At 40.4% G+C, this 18,602-nt stretch overlaps 1 protein-coding gene across 6 annotated transcripts in view; it reads right to left on the bottom strand.

The window, feature by feature from the left end:
- FAR1 (fatty acyl-CoA reductase 1) overlaps nucleotides 1-15,129 on the bottom strand; it is an 87,081-nt gene extending 71,952 nt beyond the window's left edge. The window contains exons 1-3 of one of the 6 annotated variants that reach the window (XM_049890477.1): nucleotides 14,968-15,126; nucleotides 12,797-12,895; nucleotides 5,292-5,356 (exon numbers count right to left, since the gene is read on the bottom strand). The gene's annotated coding sequence lies outside the window, so the exon portion shown is untranslated. Of the gene's footprint in view, nucleotides 1-5,291; nucleotides 5,357-12,796; nucleotides 12,896-14,967 lie in introns of all 6 variants that reach the window. The other 5 variants (XM_049890478.1, XM_049890481.1, XM_049890476.1 and 2 more) reach the window with 5 other exon arrangements.
- Nucleotides 15,130-18,602: the final 3,473 nt, after the last annotated feature.

Genomic DNA, 18,602 nt, shown 5'->3' with positions numbered 1-18,602 from the left:
GCCCTGCTTGGGCAAGTATTACAAGGCTCTTTAAAACCAAAACCAAACCCACTGCCATCGAGTCGATTCCGACTCATAGCAACCCTATAACTCTTAGCTCTTCCATTAAGTACTCGGAGGCACCCCACTCTGCCAGCAAGCCTCCGACTCAAAGGCACTCACTGAGCTCTCTTGCTCCATTGGTTGGCATACCCACTGTAGCCACCTCACCTGGTGGGCCGGGAAGCCCACAGCACCATCGCACATCAGTTTCCTGGTTTTGCTGCCACTGTTTCTCTACTGCTCCTTCTTGCCGTCTCACGCCCTCTCCAGTGTTACAGCTCTCTCTTTCTCCTGGGTCTAGGAGGTTCTCAGCATATGGACCCCGGGTCCAAAAGATGCATTCAACTCCTGGCTTTTTTTTCCTTGGTGACAGTGAGGTCCCCCTTCCCACCTCTGGGATAGCTCATTTTAAGCCTAGCGGGATGGCAAAACCGACCAATCCCTTCATTACGGTTCCATACACCTTACTGCATGGACCCAAACCTGCAAGGGCTCCATGCACCTAATCTGCATTGTTAGCAAGCTGTCTAAACCCCTTGGTGGGCCACAAATACCTTATTTTCATAGTCCCACCCAATCACTGTATGAGATTTACAAGACCATGCGTGGCTAAAACGGCCATATTAAATAATTCACTACACCACAACTTTCTTTTAAGATTTTCTGGTAGACTCTCATCTGGAGGCATATTGGGAACCACAGGTCTAGTGTCTTTTCTACTATATTTTGGCAACTCCAGAAACTTTGTGTAAATATTTTGATTAAAATTCAACATAAAAGAAAACCTCCTCTGAAAGTAAGCTGTAAACTATATAAAAGCGAAAAAAAAAAAAAAATCAAGGACCAAAATGCAAACTCAGTGTGCACAAACTATTATAGACAAGCCAACAAGAACAATGGGTTCCCATTTTCCTTTCCAAAAATTAAGGCTCATAAGACTTTTTTTTATTCCCCCCCACAAACAACAGAACCGCTCTAGCATCCTGGTTAAAATTTCTTTTTTCAGTAAGAGATGCTAGTGTCCAACACTGTTGTAAACACCCATTGAAGGAGATATAATGGACACTCTGTTTGCCTACAAAGGCACTGATAAATACCAGTACTTAACTCTTTGTGTCCTATTTTCCTGAGGTACTTCTTGGTTGTAAGGAATCCATAAGGCTCATTAGTTCATAGGCCACTACACAACTATTCTGTACAGTGCTGTTGCTCTGTCAGCACGGTGCTTGTTTGGCAAGAGTTACGAAGCCTCTAAGACCTTATGCTCTTGGAAAATGTTAGACATCGGGGAAAATCAGACTCGGAATTCCCCTGAGTGATGTAAAACTCAAACACAAAGACACCTTAAAAAGTCAAGTTCTACTCCATCAAAAAGAAAATATCAATTCTACAGTGTTAAAATTCTCTCCTGACAAGAAACTTTTTTTTTTTCCCTCAGTAATATCCATTTTCCTTTGTTTCTATCTCTGTCCTCAAGGACTGTACCAGCAGGCTAGCTTGTCTACTATTAAGCCTACAGAAGAAGGATTTGTCTTGGTCTTTATTATTATTAACACATACCTTGGTAATACTGAAAAATAAAACAAACAGGACGAGACATTCAAAATAAGAAAAATATAAACAGGTCTAGCAATTAGTTAAGTTACTAAGATTGGGAATAGAAAAAAAAAAAAACCAAAATTTCAATGCTTGCAAAAACTTGTATCTGATTCCACTCTACAGGAAAATATAAAAAAGTAATTCCCACTAGTAACACATGATTAAAAAAAAAATAAACTATTGTGCTACAGATTCTCTTCACCTTAATAAAGACGTTTTCATACTGAGATGAAATTACAGTGAATACTTTCAGACTCAGAACAGTGAAACACGGTATTCCAATACATATAGGTAAGCTAATATTTCAAGTGTACTACCTACTGTGGTGGCTTGCATCTTGCTATGATACTGGAAGTTATGCCAACGGTATTTCAAATACCAACAAGGTCACCCATGGTGGGCAGGTTTCAGTGGAGCCTCTAGACTAAGACAAACTAGGAAGGACAATCTGGCAGTCTATTTCTGAAAAAACTGGCCAGTGAAAACCTTATGAATAGCAGCAGAATGCTGTCTGATATAGTGTCAGAAGATGAGCTTCTCTGGCTGGAAGGCAATCAAAAGACGACTGGGGACGAGCTGCCTCCTCAAAGTAGAGTTGACCTTAATGACACAGATGGAGTCAAACGTTTGAAATCTTCATTTGCTGATGTGGCACAACTCAAAACGAGATAAAACAGCTGCAAACATCCATTAATAATTGGAACGTGGACTGTAAGAAGCATGAATCTAGGAAAATTGGCAATCATCAAAAATGAAATGGAATGCATAAACATCAATATCCTAGGCATCAGTGAGCTGAAATGGACTCATATTGGCCATTCTGAATTGGACAATCATACGGTCTAACATGCAGGGAAAGACAAACTGAAAAGGAAGACCAGTTAATATGCCTATTATTCAAATTTACACACCAACCACTAATGCCAAAGATGAAGAAACCAAAGACTTCTATCAACTTCTGCAGTCTGAAATTGATCAAACACGCAATCAAGATGCATTGGTAATTACTGGTGATTGGAATGGGAAAGCCGGAAACGAAGAATTGGTAGTTGGAAAATACGGCCTTTGGTGATAGAACTGATGCACGGATAGCATGAGAGAATTTTGCCAAGACCAACAATTTATTCACTGCAAATACCTTTTTCCAACAACATCAACAGTTAAATATACACATGGACTTCGCCAGATCGAACACACAGGAATCAAACTGTCTACATCTGAGGAAAGAGACAATGGAGAAGCTCAGTATCATCAGTCACAACAAGTCCGGGGCCAACCGTGGAACAGACCATCAACTGCTCATACGCAAGTTCTAGTTGAAGCTGAAGAAAATTAGAACAACTCCACGAGAGCCAAAATATGACTTTAAGCATATCCCACCTGAATTTAGAGAACATCTCAAAACAGATTTGATGCACTGAACATTAGTGGCCAAAGACTGGACGAGCAATGGGATGACAACATACATGAAGAAAGCAAAAGGTCATTAAAAAGAGAGGAAAGAAAGAAAAGACCAAAACGGATGTCAGAAGAGACTCTGAAACTTAAATGACGAGTACCTAAAGTGTAAGGAAGAAAGGATGAAGTAAAAGAGCTGAAGATTTCAAGGGGTGGCATGAGAAGACAAAGTAACGTATTATAATGACGTGCAAAAAACCTGGAGTTAGAAAACCAAAGGGAAGAACACGCTTGGCATTTCTCAAGCTGAAAGAACTGAAGAAAAAAATTCAAGCTTCGAGTTGCAGTACAAAGGATTCTACGGGCAAAATACCAAACGACACAGGAAGCATCAAAAGAACACAGAAAGAATACACAGAGTCACTGCACCAAAAAGAACTGGTAGACGTCCAGCCATTTCAGGAGGTAGCAAACGATCAAGAACATATGGTACTGAAGGAAGAAATCCAAGCTGCACTGAAGGTGCTGGTAAAAAAACAAGGCTCCAGAGATGTTTCAACTAACAGATGCAATGCTGGAAGCACTCACTCGCCTATGCCAAGAAATCTGGAAGACAGCCACCTGGTCAACCAATTGGAAAAGATCCATATTTGTCCCCATTCCAAAGAAAACTGATCCAACAGAATCCAGAAATTAAAGGAACAATATCATTAATATCACATGCAAGTAAAATTTGGTTGAAAATAATTCAAAAATGGTTGCAGCAGTACATCCACAGGGAACTGCCAGAAATTCAAGCCAGATTCAAAAAAGGACACGGAACAAGGCATATCACTGTTGATGTCAGATGGATCTTGGCTGAAAGCAGAGAATGCCAGAAAGATGTTTAACTGTGTTTTACTGACTATGCAAAGGCATTTGACTGTGTAGACCATTAACAAATTATGGATAACGCTGTGAAGACTGGGAATTTCAGAACACTTAATTGTGCTCATGTGGAACCTATACATAGACCAAAAGGCAGTTGTTCCAGCAGAACAAGGGAATACTGCACGGTTTAATGTCATGAAAGGTGTGCATCAGGGTTGTATCTTTTCACCACACTTATTCAGTCTGTATGCTGAGCAAATAATCAAAGAATTTGGACTACATGAAGAAAAATACAGCATCAGGATTGGGGGAATACTCATTAACAACCTGTGGTAAGCAGACGAGCATAACCTTGCTTGTGGAAAGAGAAAAAGAAGCACATACTGATGAAGATCAAAGACTACAGCCTTCAGTACGGATTAAAATAAAAAAAAAACCCAAAGCCATTGCTGTTGAGTCGATTCCAACTCATGGCAACCCTACTGGACAGAGAATTGTCCCATGGGGTTTCCAAGGACCAGCTGGTAGATTCAAACTGTTGACCTTTCGGTTAGCAGCTGTAGCTCTTAACCACTGTGCCACCATGGATCCTCAGTATGGATTATACGTCAACATAAAGAAAACAAAAATCCTCACCACTGGACCAATAAGCAACATCACGATAAACGGAGAAAAGATTGAAGTTGTCAAGGATTTCATATGACTTGGACTTCACAATCAATGCCCAAGTGGCAGTCGAGAAATCAAATGAGGCATTGCACTGGGCAAATCTGTCACAAAAGATCTTTTTAAAGTGTTCCAAAGCAAAGATGTCACTTTGAGAACTAAGTTGTGCCTGATCTAAGCCATGGTATTTTCAATCATCTTATTTCACGGTATTTTCAACCTTGCAAAAGCTGGACAATGAATAAGGAAGATTAAAGAAGAACTAATGCCTTTGAATTATGACGCTGGCAAAGAATACTGAATATGCCATGGACTGCCAGAAGAATGAACAAATCTGTCTTGGAAGAAGTACAGCGAGAATGTTCCTTAGAAGCAAGGATAGCAAGACTTTGTCTCATGTATTCTGGACATGTTATCAGGAGGGCCCAGATCCTGGAGAAGGACATCATGCTTGGTAAGCTAGAGGGTCAATTAAAGAGAGGAAGACCCTCTAACGAGATGGAATAACACAGTTGCTGCAATGATGGGCTCAAGCATAGCAGCAACTGTGAGGATGGTGCAGGACCAGGCAGTGTTTCGTTCTGTTGTACAGGGATTTGCTGAGTCGGTTTTGACTTGACAGAACCTATCAACAACAACAACCGACAATGAGGAAATCTGGTGGTACGGTGGTTAAATGTCCGGCTGCTAACTAAGGGTCAACAGTTCAAACTCACCCAGCAGCTCCGTGAGAGAAAGATGTGGCAGTCTGCTCCCGTAAAGATTTTCAGCCCTGGGAACCCTATGGGGGCAGACCAATATATCTTCTCAAACTTTTCCAACACAGCAGGGGAAATTAAAATAAACTGTCTTGCATAAAAAATCATGGAAGTTGTGCATCTGACTCCATAATATACCTAAGATTAAATTTAAAAATATTTCAAGTTACTGGGTAAAACTAATATTACATCTTTACCCTGAATACTAGTAGTATACTACATATGGGTTTACCCCAAAATTGGCTCAGATAAATTACTAATCAATTATATATCTTATTTTTATGTAGATGTAGTCTAATTAAAAACCACTGAAGCATACTCACGAAGATTAGTATCTTTCCGAACAAGCTGGTAGAATCAAAACAATCTGGGGTATTTTACTGGTTATAGAAGCAGTTAAGACTCAGTCTGATATCCCAGAAAATGCTTTGGCATCCCTAACAGCAGAGAAGTGCTTTGAAGCTCCTCCTTCAGATACATGCGTATGTCCTGTTTCTCTGCTGTCACTCTCCTATGCTGAATCTGTCCTCAAGGCTAAAAGCAGGCTCCAGTCCTCTAAAGCAACATTTTTCAAATCCTGGTAAACAGGGCGGGGAAACTGTATACTCCATCCCTGACTAGGAGATTAACAAAGTATATTAGCATATCAAAGACTTCAAAATGTCCTGAGGTAAAGGAAATCAGTTCACAAATTTCCCAACACTGCTAAGGAAACAATGCTCTTGAAAAGTTGTTTATCATGTCAGCTTTCTAAGGTAATGATTTTCCAAAAATGGGCCAAACCTCTTGACAGGCTTCAAATAATTTAAAAAGCATAACTTTCCACTGGTCCAAAGGGCTACTTTTGAATAGACTACTAAACCAGTTATTAAGAGTTGTAGCCATTAACACATTAGTAGAACTTACAAAGATACCAATTTATACTCAACTAGTAAGTCTTTTTTTTTTTTTGCTGTAATACTGTAAAGTTCCTACCATATATGCACACTCAAAATTGGAATGCTCTAATTTTCAAGAGAGACACTGTCAATGAAGCTGTGTTATTTTTAGCTGGTCACAGTTTTCAATTCTCATTATTCTTTCTGATTAAATTATCATTATGCTTTTTGATTAAAAATTACTTGGGGGGGCTCGTGGGAGTCACTCGAGGATAAACTCTATGAAGACCTTGGCAAGCCACTGTCCCACCTACAGTCCACCATGCAAATAATAATAAAATTATAATAGAAAACATTAGGGAAATGATTGGTAACTTTTTGGATTCTTAATAGCTGTTTCTAGCTGTGAAACAGACTTAAGGGCCTAAGAAGCCTACGCAATAAGCCTAGTCACCAGGAGTTACTGTTAAAAAAAAAAAAAAATGGGGTGAGAACACACATAGCAAAGTAAAACATTAATAAATTCAGGGACTTTCTTAGTCCATCTGTCCACTGAGAATCAGGCACAATGCTAAAAACCCTAGTGTTTTACGTAGGTATTTCCTTCTCCAGATACTGATACAGAATGAAAAAAAGACCAGAATACCTAAGTCCAACAGACCTACCAAAAATCAGGTAAAATAAGAAAAAATCACATTGAGGATTGTCACAAACCAGCTGAGCTAGGGCAAGTCAATTAACCTCTCTGGTCATTCATTCATGTCATTGAAGAGGAGGCCAGGTGACTGCTAAATCCTCTACTGACTCTGAAAGACTATTATTTCTACTACTATGTATTGGAATAAGTTATTTCCTAGTATTACATAGATACTCAGAGAATTATTAACTCCAACAGGTCACAAGGGTTATCACTTCAAGCAATACACCTAATATTCACTGATGTTCAAACACTGCTTTGCAGTGACAAGTGTCACATTACCAGCTAATTCGTCTAGGCCTTCTGCTTCGGCTAACCATTGTTATGGTTACATTTTAAAGTGTAATCTACAAGTTTTAAAAACCACCATTTCTAAAAATCTCAGATCATCCACCAAACTAAGTAGGTGATAAGTACTAATGATCTCAGGGTCCCACTGAGAATGAATTCTTTGTCAGCCAAATTCACTTTTCTAAGATCCTACATTACTTCTAAAAGTTATTTCAAACAGATATGAGCTTCCAAATCCTTTGAAAGGTCCTTTCCTCCACAGAGCTTAACTACCTAAGGAAGGGCTGGGTAGGTCAAAGAAGTTTCTTCCTTCACCACTGGGGGGGGGGGGCAGTATTTATGCATTTATTCATTCTTAGGTCATATATTCCACCTGTTAATTGAGGATAAAGAGCAATCATTATATATACAGTTCCATACGCTTACTCCAAATTCTTTGGCAAAACTATCATTCCTACACCTTTATTAAACTGGCTCCAGCTTATTTTCTCCCAAGAATTTAATTAAGAATTGGTCCATTTTTTTTTAATTAGGAGTTTGTATAATCAGCTTTATAATTTCATCACTGCTAATAATTAAAAACACTTTAAAAGACGAATACACACAGAAATACAACTGAGTTGAATTTTAGCGTTATGCTTTCTGCCTGCAGAGTACAGAATGGGTTATTATACCAGGATCCATAGAACACACCCCCTCAGTGGTATCTGAATAGGCTCTGAGGGTCTTAATAATTCCCTGAATTCTATGAAAAATAAATTTGCATGTACATTTTTCTGAGGAGATAACACGAAGCTTTGATAATATGCTCAGAGAGGTTTATGACCTTTGACTAAGATTTATTCTCAGAATACCTCAAAGTAATAAGATATAATGCTAAGAATTCCTTAAATTCAAGAATTTCTCATATGACTGTCATGCCAACATTTCTGATAAGAATTCCATAAAAGACAAGAATGATCTAAACTAGATTCAAAGTAGTCTTAAAACTGTCAAATAATTAACATTTAAATTAAATGTATACACACACACACATTCTAAACAGAATGGATTCATTAATAGCTGTGGTATTAAGATATTTAAAGATTTTTTAAATGAATGTGCCAAGTAATTCACCATGGACAGTAGTACATTCACGAAGTAGTATATCCCTATTTGTAACACAGCAAATGGCTTTTTTCAAGTATTGACCTAAAATAAGATCTACACAAGGTCAATAATATCTTGTAGGGGGTCTAAAACATATAGAAACACAGAGATTGAGATGTAACTTATCCTATGGAACCAAAGTTAGATTTTTCTGTTTGCTTTATTCATTTGATCACCCTCACCTCACGCCCTAAATGTTACTTCTCCCTGTCTAAATCCTACTTTCATTCAAGAAATAATGTAAGTTCCCACTTAGGAGTCTCTACCACCAATTCTGGTAAATGATCCCATGTTGCCACATTCTATTTCACACTTGTATAGTCCGTCTCCCCAATTATTATGCCTGACCTACAGTAGCTTATATCTAATTTCTCTTGTCCAGCACAGTATAATCCACAAGTCTCAAAATACATTTATACAAACAAATTTCTACCTCATTTAGATTAACATAGCTAGTGTTACATTTATCATGCTGTATGGTAATAAATGACAAAAAATATCTAGGGATTTGCTTCAAAATAAAAAAGGGGAGAGGTGGTAGAGGTATAAATGAAACAAAACTATAACCGTTGAAGTTACTGATTGCATATTATTGTATTTTTGTTTATGTTGGCAATTTTCCATAATACAAAGTCTAAGGACATTTGTCTCCCCTGACAAGAACAATAAGTATCCTAAGGACATGTCCAAGACTTTTCTTCCATATACATCTGGTCCAGCAGAAAGCAGACAAATTTACTCTAACTTTATTCTTGAAGCAGAATTACCTTTCGAGAAACTTTAGCTTTTCGATACTTTATTTAAATGATTTTTTATTGACTCAGATAAAACATTCATCCATTCACTATTTACCGGTTAACTACCTTCTATAAACTCCTATCTTGGTTAATGCAGTATATCAAAAACCATTCATTCTAATAAATTAAGATTCTGACAGGACTCTCAAGGATCCACAGCGAAAAAGAACAGGGAGGGAGGACTGGGAGATGAAGGGAAAGATCAGTAAAAAGCAATACATACAGTTTTTAAAAAAGGGGATCTAAGGCACCCACTCTTTTAATTCGGAAGGCATACAGCTTGTTCAAGCTGAACAGGACTGAAACTTCCCCTCCCCCTTCCACTTTGCACAGGAGGAAACTAAAGCCCAGAGAAAGGAAGTGACTTGCCTAAAGTTACACATCAGGTTGCTAACAAAACAAAAATTAAAACTCAAATCTGCTGATTCACGGTCAATGTGGATTTTCTACATTATAACACTTTTTCCTCATCATAATAATTTAAAATGAACTATTTTATAGTATTAATATATACTCATTTCTGTATCATACCATACTAAAGAAGAAAGTAGTAGTTGATAAGTAAAGGAAAAGGGGAACATGGCTGGGAAGAAACTGCACACAACAAACTTGTAAGACAGTTATGCACGAAGACCATATGCATGTACCATACTTCCTCAGTTCTGAGACATGTTTAAGACACAGTATCCATTTCATTAGCTTTTTTAAATAAACCAAAAAAACCAAACCCACTGCCGTCAAGTCGATTCCGACTCATAGCAACCGTACAAGACAGAGCAGAACTACCCCACAGAGTTTCCAAGGAGCGCCTGGCGGATTTGAACTGCCAACCTTTTGGTTAGCAGCCGTAGCACTTAACCACTACGCCACCAGGGTTTCCACTTTTTTAAATAGTGCAAAATACATCTTCATTTCCAAAAAATGCTAAAATTTGAAAATAAACACCTCTAAAGCAAGAAAATGTAATATAATGTACCCCCTTAAGACACACAAAAATCAGCATCGTTTATTTAGTGCCAGTGTCACAGGGCACATAAAGTTTACAAACACATAAAACAAGAGTCCCATGTTTTAAGGTAACAAATAGTTACTAAATACCTAAAGCTATGTGGCATTTTTTTTTTTCAATTCTAGGTAATAATATAAACAAGTCCTTGTTATTTGTCTCATAAGCATAAATTTTAGGGTTGACAAAGAAAGGTTTGAATCCCAGTTCTGCCACCTAGCAGCTCCCCAACCTTTGGAAAGTTACTAACTTTTCTGAGGCTCGTTCTTCTCATCTGTACAACTGAATATTATTTTAGAGGATTGTGTGAAAATTAAATGTGATAATAAAGGAACATAGCACAGTGCCTACATGAAATGGGAATCCCATTAAGGTTAGGTTTCGTTTCACAATCCCTATGGGCCAAGTAAATTTTACAAAAAACTTCGTCTTATTCTTTACTTATAAGATTCCTCCTTCTCCATTTAGGAGATTGGAATAAACCTATACTGATCCTAGGGCAAACCCAATAGAATTTGCTTAGAAATTATTCTTTGATTAGAAAAGTTTATTTTCTTGAGATTTGTCTCTTTTCCCCCCTTCAAAATGTGAATAGGAAACAATGATAAATTTATGAGCATTTAAGTTAAACTAGTTAGATAGAAATTCAGCACTTTCATGTTGTATAACACAGACTCTATATATCACAGTAACTAAGGCAAAGCCACCGAAGGGAGGACTATAGAACCGATGTGTGGGAAGAAAGACGGATGCAGTATATACAGCCAAAATTAACAGCTAATACGACTCAATCTTATGAGTGTGTGTGTGTATTTTAACTTTAAATTCATTTATTAAACCTTTTTTTTATTTTTTTTTTAAGAAAACAAATGTTCAGGAAAGTCAAGGCCATATCTCCATGATTTGAGGTATTTTAGGAACTTGATCCCTCAGATTAAACAAATGCCATCTTTCAGTATGCACAGTTTCAGAGTTTTAGGATGTTTCTACCAATAATAACCCAGTTATTTCCAAGATGGGAACCTGCCTACCAAAGTGGCTGGTATGGAGTAGACACTGAAATAAGATCGTCTTTTCTCTATTCCAGGCACAGCTCGGACTAGCCCATTCACACACACATAGGCAACCCCCAGATTATGAACAAATTTCAGTCCTAAATCTGTCTTTAAGTCAAATTTCTACATAAATCAGATCGGTTAGATGTTTGTCTTAGTATACAGTATACAGTGTACCTTTCTATGCATAAAAACATTGAAGAAAGTCTTCCAGAGACACTAAAACATCTTCAACCTAATAATACAGTAATAATAATAATGTTTTGATGCACATCACAAAGTACCACCTGTTTGTTATTACGAACCATTTTATGTACCTTGCATTTTTAATAGGCTTTACAGGGATTGGTTCTAACAGCAGGTTGTACTTAAGTCAGATGTGCACAACTGGGGGACTGTCTGTATTTCTTCACTATTATCCCATTTCAGTTTAATGTCCCCATCTCACCCTCATTGTAAAAATAATACATGCTCATTTTAGAAAGTCTGGGAAATACAAAAAGTATAAGCACTTTTAAACCACTCATGATCTCACCAGCCAAAGACTATTAAAGCATTAGAAGGGAGTCACATCAACATCTTTCCTATGAATTTAGTCATAATTGTGATCAGACCGAATATTTAATTCTATATAGAATACTTTCTACTAAATGTGATTAACTGCTGGCCCATATCTTAGTATCTTCATTCCAGCCTAGAGATTAAATTCATATTACTTTTTTCCTTACTTAATGGTATCTTCCTGATTTTTGTTCTTGAGTCTCCCAGCTACATATTTTGCAGCTGACCACTTATTTCTTAAAACTCTCTCTATCCTAGGTTTCTTTAACAATATAATTTCTCAGTGTCTATAAAAATCTCTCCAACTAATCTTTTTCTCCTTCTTCACTGGCTCCTCTTCTATTAACCCTGATAATCTCTTAAAAATGGCTGAGGTCTGACCTTTGGATTTTCTTGTCAACTTTGAATCCCCAGCATTTAGCACAGTGCCTGGCATCAAGAAGATGCTCAATAAACCATTCACTGATTGACTTTGCCAATCCTGGCCTTGCCAGTTACTAGCTGTATGATTCTGGGCAAGTTAAATCTAAAACTCAGTCCCCTCACCCTATAAAATAGGGATAATCAAAATGAGATGATGTTTGGAAACTTAAAAACTCAATAAATTTTGTTATTATTATCAACATAATCTATTACAGGACTCAAAAATGTTTCTGATTATTATGGATGGTTGACCACCAACTCTACCCCTCAATAACCCAACTTTTTCACTACATTCTCGTAACTATCAAATAAATATACTTTTTGCTCTTCCCTTTACTACCTATCTTCAGTTCATCAATTAACTGTTTAAATTCTCCTCTCCTAGCCACCATATACAGCCATCATTTATCAACTAAGCTACAACAGACTTAGTTGATTTCCATACCCCTAATTTATCTTCATTCAAATCTTCCTTAAAAACCATTTTTAATTTGTCACTCTCATTCATAGTTTCTTATACCATGTCCAAACTACTGAAATGTCATCCTCATTTCTTCCAATAACCCATGCCCCAACTCCTGGTTCAAAAGATGGCTAAAAACTCACCTCTTCCAGGAAACCTTCCCTGATTAACTTCACACCACTCGGATTACTTCTCTGCTCCAAGTCGCCTCAGCACCTCAGCACTTAGGTATTGTGTTTATACTAAGGATAAAATTTGATCACAGTAAATAGCATTACCAAGGAATTACTCCGTAAAATTATTTCTACATTATAAAGAATGGTCTATTTCCTATAATGCTTTGCCAATCTGGCTACAAGGAAACATCCTATACAACAAATACTCTCTTTGGTTTTTGTCCTGGACACTTTGCTATTTTACCTTTGTCAGTAAGTGCTAAACCCTAGTCCTAGCCTCAAACAAATTATACCTCAGTGCCCATCATCTCCTCTCTTCTGAATCTACTGGAAATGTGACACGGGTCACTTTCTTCCCTACTACCTCTTCTCTGCCCTACCCTCCACCCACACCCCATAAATAAAAATTCCAAAAGCTTAAAAGAGAAAGGCATAGTAGTGATACATACACACGTAAAATAGAACTCAATCTATTTAGCTACACAACTACCCCCAGGACTGTGAAAATTTTCCCAACAATGCATGATACATAAACAAATTCCACTACATCAAAACAGTTAATCCTGTATACTGGGGTTGCTATGAGTCGGCAAGGGGTTTCGTTTTTTTTTTTTTTTTTTTTTTGATATCCTGGCAGAAGCAGCCCTGGTGACACAGTGGTTAAATAGCCCAGCTACCAACTGAAAGGCTGGTGGTTCAAACCCACCAGCCTGTCTGTGGGAGAAAGGTATGTCAGTCAGCTTTCCTAAGGGTTATAGCACTAGAAACCCAATGGGACAGTTCTACTCTGTCCTGTAGGGTCACTGTGAGTTGGAATCCACTAGAAGGCAGTGGGTATATATTAGCAAGACTGAAACTCTATGGGGCAGTTCTATTCTGTCCTATAGAGTCACTGTGAGTCGGAATCAACCGGACCGCAATGCGTTGGGTACCTATATGTTCTCACTTGTGTTGCTCTAACAGATCTTGCATTGTTTATATGCATGTATTACACACACCCAACAAGGTAGGTGAGAAATTCCCTTGCAGAGATTTTTCACAAAGAAACTTCTGATGTTGTCTTTAAACCACCAAATTCCAGACCTTTTTCTTTTAATGTAAAGACTCCTCGATGTCATCCGATCAAAATCAAACAATATTTCTGTTATGCAATTACTTCTGACAGGGTGAGTTTGCTGCTGAGACAAAAAAATGAGAGGGGACTGTGATGGGGGAGGGCCGAAGAGCCTCAGCAGTCCGAGTGTTTGGCCCTGGAGGAGTAGTGAATGAACCTATTACCTGGCTGACTCCTACCTGACACATTAGGCCCTCCTGTCTCTGCATCTACCAAAACGAATAGCGGTACTAGCTTGCCTGCTCACAAAAGATCCACACCCTTCAGCTGTCCACACATAAATCCACCTCGTTTGCTTCTCACATACTTTCTAACTGGCCAACTAACGCTTCCAAGTCAGCCTCCAACCACACCTCACCTAAAACCTCTCAGTCACCTTCCGGTTTCACTGGGTGCCTCTAATTCCACATCCACAAGTCTCAATTTGCCTACAGTCCTTAACCTTCAAAACCCAAGCCTGTCCTCCCTTTACTCCCAGCTGATTTTCCCCCACCCTCTATCAATCTCTATTTCCAAGAGACCAACTACACTCTCAGGGTCCGCACCTTCTCCTCGGGCACCTTTTCTGGGCATCACCCTTTTCTTACCACTTTCTTCCTTCCCAAACACGAAATCCTTCAATCACAGGCCTCCTTTTGCTGCCACCCTCGAGCACACGAGCCAGCTCCACCGTTAACTACCTCGCTCCACCTTCCGACACCTCTACGCGGCCTCCCCAACCGAGGCGACGCCCCCGGGCTCCGTTGCTGCAAACCAGGCCCCTCCCTAAGTCCCCGCTTGCGGTCCCGACTCTCCGGAGGGCGGCGGCCTGGCCCAGGCGCGCAGAGACCACCCGGGCTGAAGCCCCTGCCCTCCGCGCACAGCGGACGAGGGTAGGGGTGGAGGCGGGGTGGGGGAGAGTGGGTCGTCACCCCCGCCTCGGCCCAGCCTGCCGCCCCAGCTCCCGCAGTCGCAGCCGCTGCCCGCGCCAGGCGAGGAAGGGCCCGCAGCCCGGCCTCTCCCGCCCGACGCCCGTGCCTCTCACCTAGGCGCGGAGACTCAGTTCTCGCTCTCCTTCTGGCCGCCCAGCTATGGCTCAGGCGCCGCCGTCGCGCTCTCCTCACACGCTTTTTCACCGCCCGGGACCGGCTGCTGAAAAGCGGACGGGCAGAGGCACGCCCATTGGCTGCGGCGCGCACTCGCGTCAGCCAGCCCCAACCCGGACCTCGGGCAGTTACTGGCTGGCGCGGCGTCTCTTTTCCACGTCTTGTTCTGATTGGCTCTCTCGCGCTCCCTTACCGGGAGTACCGCTCTCCCTCCTCCCCGCTCTGGCCTCCCAACCTCCCCAGCCTGTTTCCATCTGGGCAGAAGGAGGTGGGAGCAGGAGCGGGTGGGACGCGGACGGCCAATGGGGGCGCGGGCAGAGGGCCGGAAGGTGGGCTCTGTGGCCGGCCGGCCCGCGGGGGAAAGCTCAGCCAATGGGCACGCGCCCCACATCCCTGGCTCGGCAGCGCCCTCTCTGGCCTCCCTTGTCCCCGCGGGTCGCGCCCAGAGCCACGCCCGGCTCCTGTCGCGCGGGAGGAGTGCCCACTGAAGAGCTGGGGGGGGATGCGGCGAGGCTGGCACGGGAGACCGTGGGGCAGCTATTGTGTCGTCCTCGGGCACTGCCTACGAGGGGCCTGACGCGTCTTTCAGTGGGGCCTAGGTACCCTCCGGCTACTCTCGGGTGTTAGGGACCCGCTCGGAGTACTAGCAGCTTTGTGGGTCATGCTCGGGTCGTTGAGAGCAAAATGGTCGCTCTGTGGGCCCCTGGAATCCCCTTAGGGTGCCCAGTAGGAAGGAAACCAAGCCTGGGTCTCGTCCAGCCCCGCAAGACTCTTGGCCAAATCATTCCGTCTTCCACTCCCTCCAAAGTAATTTCCTACAAAACTAATCCACGGTGACAGATGTCCGAATAGTTGTTATGAGGGGGGAAGGAGAAGTACGTTTACATAAACAAATTTCCACTTCACTGAGATTAACATACCTATTGTTACATTTATTAATTTTTATGGTAATTTTTTTTTTTTTAGGAGTCTGAATCGACCCCACGGCGCACCACATGGTAATAATTGGTAAAAATGTGCAGAGATTTGCTTCAAAATAAAGGGAATCTGATGAGAGCTGTAAACGTTCTTTATCTTGATCAGGTGTGTATACACATGTAAAAACTCATGGAGCTGGACATTTAAGATGTGTGAACTCTATGTACTGTATGTATAACTCAATTTTAAAAATAAAAGTAAAATAATACAAGGATTGTGAGAATTAAAAATGAATGAAAAGTCCTCAGGCAGGGAATATAGCACACAGACATTGGTAGTTTGAGGATGGCCCAGGATGGTCAAAGTGGTTTTTCTTTGGTTATTTAGAACTAGTTTCAGCACCTGGCCCTTTTAGGAGCACAAAAGCAGTCATAGCACTGTATCCAACTGGAAAAGCTTACTAAATTGCCTACTTTGTGGCAGACCTAAATTCTAAGCCTTAATTTGAATACCATGGCTTCTGCCTACGGGAGCTCACAGCCCAGCACCAGGTACCCTCATTTCTGGAGGCGGGCACAGTTACACAAAGCTAACACAGCTGCTTACCCTCAGGGATGACACATTCTGCGAAATTAGGCCAAAGGTGTGTGTGTAGAACCCAGTCTAGCAGCAGAATACTGAAATAGCCAGGACCAGGCAATTGCTTAATGAGTTCATTATAATTTTCAAAAATAGATTTAGAAATTGGGACCATAAAGCATTTCCTCTGATTCAAGCTAATGTGTATGTAACGCGTGCCTCCAGCAGGGACCTTAGCAGGTGAACAGAGTGGACTTAAAATTAAAAATAAAATATCAGCTCACTCTCCAAGAAAATATAAGCTCATGGGTAGGGTACGTTGTCCAACCAGAATCCCGTATGGTGCACCATCATTCTTAAACAAATTCAGAGAATTCATGTATCTACAAAAAGTGAGTAATCGATAGTCTACATAAAAGACAATGAAGAATTTTGTACCAAAGCCTAACCTAGAAAGTGTAGTAATACCAAAAAATTATTAATTATTAGTTCAACTACTTGTCCCATCTTTCCTCAGCAAGAACCCTAAAATTTGGCCTGCTGTATGCTGGGATCAACTGCATTATAATTTTATTCAAAGTTTTATGAGACGCCATTATGTGTCTCAAACCCAAAAACCGAACCTGTCGCCGTTGAGTCGATTCCAACTCACAGCAACCCTACAGGACACAGTAGAACTCCCCCATAGGGTTTCCAAGGCTGTAAATCTTTATAGAAGCAAACTGCTACATCTTTCTCCTGCACAGCAGCTGGTGGATTCGAACCATAGACCTTCTGGTTAGCAGCCAAACTCTTAACCACTGTGCCACCAGGGCTCCTTTACGTGCTTTTTACACATGCTAGAGAAACACTGTGCTGAAGATGTAGGGAAATTACACCAAGCCAAAAATAAATTATTATAGTTTACAGGCTAAAGGGAGATACCATAAATTACTGAGAGAAATACATAGGAATAAACAGTAAAAATGTGTATGCTTTAATATAATTATAGTTGTATATGAATCCAGCAGAATTTTACAACTTCTGTATAAAAACAGGAAATAAGTAAGGTCAAGCATGAATTTTTTTTGTAAATACTACCTCTTCTTGCTCTGAGGAAACACTTCTTGTAGCATGTATCATTTTCTAACCCATACATTTTTCTAGCAATGTTTTATTAAGTGTAGTTCTGATGAGGTTTTTCACTCTATCCTCACAACGACCTACCATATACAAATACTGTATTCATCTATTCAACTGAATTCTGTAGAAGAGGAAATTGAGACTCAATGAGACAAGCAACTTGCCCAAAATAACACAACTGTTAGGTGGAAGAGGCGGAATTGAAATCTAGGTCGATTTGAGGCCAAACCCCAAAAGCTTTCTACTATGCTGCATGTGCCACCTCCAAAGCAAAGTCAAGTCATCGTATTTTGTCCTTATGTTGTTGTTAGCACTGTTAAGTTGGCCGCCCAACTCACGGTGACCCATGAACAACAGAACAAAACACTGCTTGGTCCCCTACCATTCCCAAGATCGATTGCAGATTGGACTGTTGTAATGAATAGAGTTCTCATTGGCTGATTTTCAGAAGTTGATTGCTAGGCCTTTCTTTCTAGGTCATCTTAGTCTGGAAGTACCACTGAAGCCTGTGTAGCAGCATAACGACAGACAAGCTACACCGACAGATGAACGATGACTGCACAAGAGGTGCTGTTATTAGAGGAGAACACTTAGGAAAAATAGTACCAACCTAAGAGTATAAAATTCTGTCAAGTTTCTAACATTTCCACTAGTACATCAATTGCTAGCCTGAGCAAGTACACAAGATCCCTTTGGCTTCATTTCCTCATCTCTAAAAGGAAGGGGAAATTTAATACCCAGTGTTAACTTCTCAGTGTTTCAGAGATCTGTGAAGTAAGTTTGGTTTTCACCAGGAGGTGAATGATCTGACCCTCCAGTATTCAACGGTTTTAATCTGAGTGGAACAAAAATGGAGCTAAGTCCCTGGCTCCTCTAAAGCACTCTTTGTGCTGACCATTGATTCTCTGGTTCTCAACTGTCTCCTCTGGATCCCGTTTATTGATAAAAGCACCTG

The sequence above is a fragment of the Elephas maximus genome, chromosome 7 (genome assembly GCF_024166365.1).
Source record: "Elephas maximus indicus isolate mEleMax1 chromosome 7, mEleMax1 primary haplotype, whole genome shotgun sequence".
NCBI classification, from domain to species: domain Eukaryota; kingdom Metazoa; phylum Chordata; class Mammalia; order Proboscidea; family Elephantidae; genus Elephas; species Elephas maximus.
This window is presented reverse-complemented; position numbering and strand designations above follow the sequence as displayed.